The sequence below is a fragment of the Symphalangus syndactylus genome, chromosome 23 (assembly GCF_028878055.3).
Source record: "Symphalangus syndactylus isolate Jambi chromosome 23, NHGRI_mSymSyn1-v2.1_pri, whole genome shotgun sequence".
Taxonomy (NCBI): domain Eukaryota; kingdom Metazoa; phylum Chordata; class Mammalia; order Primates; family Hylobatidae; genus Symphalangus; species Symphalangus syndactylus.
The window spans coordinates 22,981,736-22,988,847 of record NC_072445.2 but is presented as its reverse complement, the minus strand read 5'-3'; positions in this window follow the sequence as shown (position 1 = coordinate 22,988,847).

The window sequence follows — 7,112 nt, the reverse complement described above, 5'->3', positions numbered from 1 at the left end:
TTAATGAATAAATGTTTACCTGCTGGGGGTTCAGTCCAGAACTGAGGGTTTTCAGCTGTGTATCAGTCCAGTAGCCCTTTTATATAAATGGTAAGATTATTCTTCAAGGCTACCTCCCTAATTAGCCCTTAGTGGAAAGAGGAGGGAGAGAAGAAAGAAAGTGCCCACACCTGTAGAGGGGGAGGAGTTTATGATGATGATCAGGTGAAAATCATCTCACTTAAGCACAGGCATTTCCACTCCATCTCTTCCTTTTTATCACATTTAGCCTTATGGTGTAAAAGCCAATGGATGCTAATCTTGATTTAGAGATAGGTATTTTCTAGACATAAAATCTGTCTGTTAATCAGTATCTCATGAACGAGAATAAAAAGAAAAGGAACCCAGGCGAATGGTAGTACAATAAGAAAATAATATAAAGGTATTGACCCCTTAGTTATTTTTTATATATTCTGAAGGAAATGATTTTTCTGCCCTAAACTTCCAAGGCTGAAAGGGGGTAATCTCTACAGAGGATACATAAGTACATGAGAGTAATTTCAAGAATTTTAATTACTTCAGCCTATTCTTTTAAATGAAAAGTCATTCAGAGTTTACTCACTTCTTTCAAAAGACTGCAATTTCAACCACCATGTAAGTATTTACTTGGACATCTCAGCACTCAATATCTGAATCTTGAAATAATATGCAATACAAATGTCTCAACGGCATATGCAGAGTGCTTCAGTTTGAATGCGGTCACATTGGAGGATTCTGTTTACCATCTTTAGGTCTCATAAAATGGTAATAAGGTACGGCATTCTTCACTAGAGGACACTGAGCTTTGTAATACACTGGGCAGCTAGTAGTTGACAGCGAGCGGAGAAATTGTATTAGATGTCAATTACTAGATGTCAAATAAGAGTTTTTGATCTTGCTGTATATATTAATGACTTCTTTTTTAAAAGATGTTACTGAGAACAAAGTATACCTACTCTTGGCCCTAAGGAGCCTATATAAATATAGTTTTCTAAATATTAACTGAGTAAAATAGATTTTTTAAAAGTTAAGCTAAGGCTTTTATTTGCAAAACAGAAACTCCTTTAGACAGTAAGTTCAATATCCTAGGGGAAACTTTAAAAAGTTTGGAGTCTGGTTATTTATAAACTCTTAGACATGTAAAAGTCTCCCCAAATTTAGATTACATCTTGTTTCCAAGTGCATTTAAAACAGAAACTGGAGCTCTTTGTTCTTTATAAAACATCAGAACTAATTGGAACTAATTTTTGCCCGAAGAAAAAAATAATAAAAAGGCAAAAATAAAAAGGTAATTAAATTTGAGATATTTATATATATTAGGCTAAGACAAACATTTAACTCTGAGATTAAAGGAAAAAGGAGGAAAAAAGGAGATTCCCAGTGTAAGATTAATTTAAAGGAATTGTCTTCTGAAAACCCAGGTGAACAAATCCGCAATACATATTATCACTCTACTCAGAAAAATACATCAGATTGTACTTTGCTATAATAGGGGTTACTCATTAGATTCACTAGCCCCTTCTACTTGTAGTTTATCAGAAAACTCCTAAGAAGAGGTTCAATTGTTTTTTCACTTCCTTGTTCTATCATTTACTATCTGTGTTATCTTAAGTTATTTAGCCTCCCTGTGCTGCAGTTTCTTCACCTGCAGGATGGAGATAATAATGAATGTTATGTGGTTTAATTCCCATAGGGTTGTCATTAAGATTAAACGTTGGCATAAATACATGTATATATGTAATGGGATTAGACTAGCACCTGGCATATAGCAAGCACTCAATAAATGTCAACCATTTTTCTTATTGCTATTACTGTCTTATATCCCTGTTGTATTATTTGAAAACTTACAGTAATTTTAAGGACCCCTCTAGGGGGTAGAAATGGGGCAAAATTGGCTAAGGCACATTTATTTCTATTAGTTTAAAAATGAACAACTTCATTTTAAAAATGTGCCCTATTGTAGTTCTAATGAATTTAGAAAATGTCCCTCTTTTATCTTCTTTGTCCAGTTTTAACAACTATTATATCCAATTTTGGATACGGTTGCTGAAGCAACTTCACAGCCCTGATAAGAACAGAGGCTACCTTCATAAGACAGCAAACACCTAAGTCAAGAAAAATTGTTTCTATGGTGGCTTGGTTGTGAAGAAACACATTTAGTAACAACTCTTAACCAAAATTGCGAATTAGAAAACAAAAATAGCTCACTTTTTGACATAATAAAGCCCAACTGAGAAATTAAAATTTCTGCTTTTGCTTTCCTTCTTTCCTTTCTCTCTCTCAAAGCTAAATATTTCTTAACAATGAATGAAACATGAGAGGATTTAGACTTATGTTTAGAAACTAAGCCAACCCATATAATTCAAATACTAATTTCGACAGGTGCAACTGCATATTTTCGGTAAACAGAGAATGCCAAGAAATTCTATCCAACCAAATAAACAAAAGTAAATCCTTTAATTTTAGGTTCCAGTGCAGGTGGCTCATGTTTAAACAAAGCCTGTTTGTTGAACATGCCCAACTGGGAGTTGGGGAAAATCGAAGGGCTCATATAAAGTAAGAAATTTAAGTGGCTGACATTACACTAAGGTTCTGCAACATATCTGTAAAGTCGGCCTCTCAAAACAGTTCTACCAATTCACCTTCCTTCAGCACAAGTACTCGGTGCCCATTTTTCAGTATGTTCAGCAATTTTCTTTTAGCTTTGTCCCGTCTTCGTCAATTTAATAGGTGAAAACATGTTTTAATTTGCATTTAAGTGGTGAAGTTAAGGTTGATCGTCTTTCAAATACTTATGGATGTCTTCCTTTGAGAATTGCTCATTTTCCTATTTGTATTTAACCTACTTGTTAATGACATTTTAGAGCTCTTTATTAATAAAAGTTTTATTTGTTTTATTTATATTGTAGATATTTTCCTGTTTGTGATGTGTCTTTGGCTTGATTTTGTATTATTTTTATTTTTTTTTTTGAGACAGAGTCTCACGTTGTTGCCCAAGCTGGAGTGCAGTGGCAGGATCTCACCTCACTGCAACCTCTGCCTCCCAGGTTCAAGCAATTCTCCTGCTCCAGCCTCCTGAGTAGCTGGGATTACAGGTATGCACCATCATGCCCGGCTAATTTTTGTATTTTTAGTAGAGATAGGGTTTCACCATGTTGGCCAGGCTGGTCTCAAACTCCTGATCTCAGGTGATCCACCCCCCTCAGCCTCCCAAAGTGCTGGGATTACAGGCGTGAACCGCTATACCCGGCCGGTTTTGTACTTTTAAAAATCTTACTTCAAAAAGTTCAAAATATTATGTAAGAATCTTTCATGGTTTTACTTTTGCTTATATGCATAATAGGGCATTTGCTACCCTGACATCCACTGTTCATTTATTTCTTTTTAGCTTCTATTTTTGATATTTAACTTTATTTACTGGGAATGTATTTAGATATAAAGATGGAATATTAAGCATCCTCTCACCCTCCATCATGTAGTTAGCCAGTTTTATGAAGACCATTTATTGAATAATACATATTTTTCTGTATTTCATTTGAAATGCTATCTTTATCATATGCCACATTTTAATACAATATATCCTCCATCCCAAAACTGTATATTTTTTTGTTTTGTTTAAGTTTCTGGCATTGGCATTTATCAGTCACTAGAGAAGAGGTGCATCATAGTTGGCATGGGCTGTGCATGGGAGAACTTAGATGGCTGAGGGCACTACAGAGGAGGACTGTTATTTGAATTATTGAGACCATGTATAGTTAAAGTTTATTTATTTATTTATTTTTATTTTTTTGAGATGGAGTCTCACTCTGTCACCCAGGAGTGTAGTGGCGCTATCTGGGCTCACTGCAATCTCTGCCTCCCGGGTTCATGCAGTTCTCCTGCCTCAGCCTCCCAATTAGAGGAGCCCGCCACTGTGCCCAGCTAATTTTGGTATTTTTAGTAGAGACGGGGTTTCACCATGTTGGCCAGGCTGGTCTTAAACTCCTGACCTCAGGTGATCTGCCCGCCTCAGCCTCCCCTGAGATTACAGGTGTGAGCCACTGCACCCGGTAGTTTAATTTTATTTGGATCTTGTCTTGGGTCTCTTTAGTGTTGCCATAAAGGAAGACCTGAGGCTGGGTATTTTATAAAGAAAAGAGATTGGCCAGGCGCGGTGGCTCACGCCTGTAATCCCAGCACTTTGGGAGGCCAAGACGGGTGGATCATGAGGTCAGGAGATCGAGACCATGCTGGCTAACACGGTGAAACCCCGTCTCTACTAAAAATACAAAAAATTAGCCAGCATGGTGGCGGGCGCCTGTAGTCCCAGCTACTCAGGAGGCTGAGGCAGGAGAATGACGTGAACCCAGGAGGCGGAGCTTGCAGTGAGCCGAGATCGTGCCACTGCACTCCAGCCTGGGCTACAGAGGGAGACTCCATCTCAAAAAAAAAAAAAGGAAAGAGATTTATTTGGCTCATGGTTCTGTAGGCTGCACAAAAAACATGGTGCCAGCATCTGCTTCTGGTGAGGGACTCAGGCTGCTTCTACTTATGGTGAAATGTGAAGGGGAGCTGGCATTTGCAGATCATGTGGTGAGAAAGAAAACAAGAGAGAGAGGCGAAGGTGCTAGACTTAACAAGCAGTTCTCATGGGAACCGAGAGAACTTATTTACTCCTGGGAGAATATCACCAAGCCATTCATGGGGGATCTGTCCCCAAATTTCTCCCATCTGGCCCCACCTCCAATATTGGCATCAAATTTCAACATAAGATTTGGTGGCATGAAAATCTCATGTCTTTCTCACATTGCAAAATACAATTATTCCATCCCCCAAAGTCTTAACTTGTTCCAGCATCAACTCAAAAGTCTAAAGTCTCATTTGAGACTCAAGGCAAGTTCCTTACAACTGTGAACCTGTAAAATAAAAAAAACAAGTTATTTACTTCCAAGATACAATGGTGGTGCAGACATTCCCATTCCAAAAGGGAGGAATAGGCCAAAAGAAAGGGGTAATAGGCCCTATGTGAGTTCCAAACCTATCAGGACAGATATTAAATATTAAAGCTCCAAAATAATCTGCTTTGACTCCATGTCCTGCATCCTAAGAACACTGGTTCAAGGGGTGGGTTCCAGAGCCTCAGGCATCCCCATCCCCATGGCTTTGCTGAGTGCAGCCCACATAGCTGCTCTCATGGGTTGGAATCCAATACCTGCAGCTCTTCCAGGCTGAGATTGTAAGCTGTTGGTGGCCCTACCATTCTGAGGTCAGAAAGTGGTGGCCCTGCTCCATCTGCTCCACTAGGCACTTCTCTAGTAGAGGCTCTCAGCCCCTGTGACAGGCTTCTGTCTGGGCACCCTGGCTTTCTAATACATCCTCTTAAATGTAAGTGGAAGCTGCCAAGTCTCCACTACTCTTGCATTCTGCATGCTTGCAGACTTAACACCACATGGAAGTCCCCAAGGCTTACTGGGTACACCTTCCAGAGCAGCAGCCTGAGGCCCTTTGAGCTGGTGCCACTGGGCCGTGGGGAGCAGTATCACCTGCCCCGTCAAAAAGCCATTCTTTCATTCTAAACTTCTTAATCTGTGATGGGAGGGGTGGCATCAAAGATTTCTGAAATAGCTTTGAGACGTTTTTTCCATAGTCTTATTAGCACCTGGCCCTTTTTAGTCATGCTCATCTCTTCAGCAAACTATTGCTGCTGCTTGGCCATAATCTTAGATTCCTCTCCTAAAACCACTCTTCTTTCCTTCTCTAACACAAGGCAAGGCTGCACATTTTCCAATTTTCCTCTGGTCTCTACTGTAAGCAGTTAGAAGTAACCATGCAGCAGCCTGAGCACTTTGCTGGTTAGAAATTTCTTTTCCCAGATACTCTAGGCCATCTCTTAAATGAAGCCTTCCATAAAGCCCTAGAGCAAGGACACAATGCGGACAAGTTCTTTGTTATGGCGTAACAAGTGTGACTTTTGCTTCAGTAACTTATAAGTTCATCATTTCCATCTAAGGCTTCCTCAGTGTGACCTTTGCTGTCTCTTTTTCTACAAGCATTTTGGTCTACAACTACTTAACCAATCTCTAAGAAGTTCCAAACTTTCCCTTGTCTTCCTTTCTTCTCCTGAGCCCTCCAAACTCTTCCAACCTATTACCCAGTTCAAAAGCTACTCCCACGTTTTCAGGCATCTTTAGAGCAATGCCTCATTCCTGAATACCAATTTTCTTAGTATGTTTAGTGTTGCTATAAAGGAATATCTGAGGCTGGATAATTTATTAATGAAGAGATTTGGCTCATGTTTCTGCAGGCTGTACAAGAAGCACGGTACCAGCATCTATGGCACCACGCCATTCATGAGGGATCCACGCCATGATCTAAACAACTCCCACCAGGCCCCGCCTCCAATGTTGGGGATCAAATTTCAACATGAGGTTGGTGGGGCCAAACCCTAAGCAAATCATAACAGATCTGTAATTAATTCTTAAATTCTTTCCAGAGAGTATACCAAAATACGGTCTTATTTAAAGAAAATACTGTGTATGTTTTGGATTGGATGCTACCTACCAGAAGATATTGTAGATCTCTTAAAGTTAGATTATAAACTCTTCAAAGCTACAAGAGTAGTATGGCCAGTTCACACAGGGTGAAGAACTATATCAGTCAGCAACAAAGGTAAGTTAAAATCCCAGCTAACTATCAGTTATCTGTTAAACAGATGCCCTGAGAGAAACGGCATACATAATTCCTCCCTCCCCACCAAAAGCTACTATAACATTAGTGTTAAAAATCACTGAGTTAGGGCTCTACTACTCATTCTAAAAACATGAAGCTTTAAGTTTCCAAGTGAAGGGTTTTTAAGACATTTTGTAATAATCTTTACTTTTAGTCACTTTGCCAGGTTTTTCTTTGAGATTTTATTTTCCTCCAAAATCTATTAATAGGCCTTCTTTACCATTATTCCTATGAGGATATTGCTTGTGACCCTTTTCTTGAGCTGCCCCAGGGTCCTCATGTGTGATCTCCTCACTACAGTAAAAACCCAACTAGTTTAACTACAGGTTTGTTCCTTGTGGTCTCTGCCTGAAGGGTATTAACAGAATTATGGCATCTCCTAAATT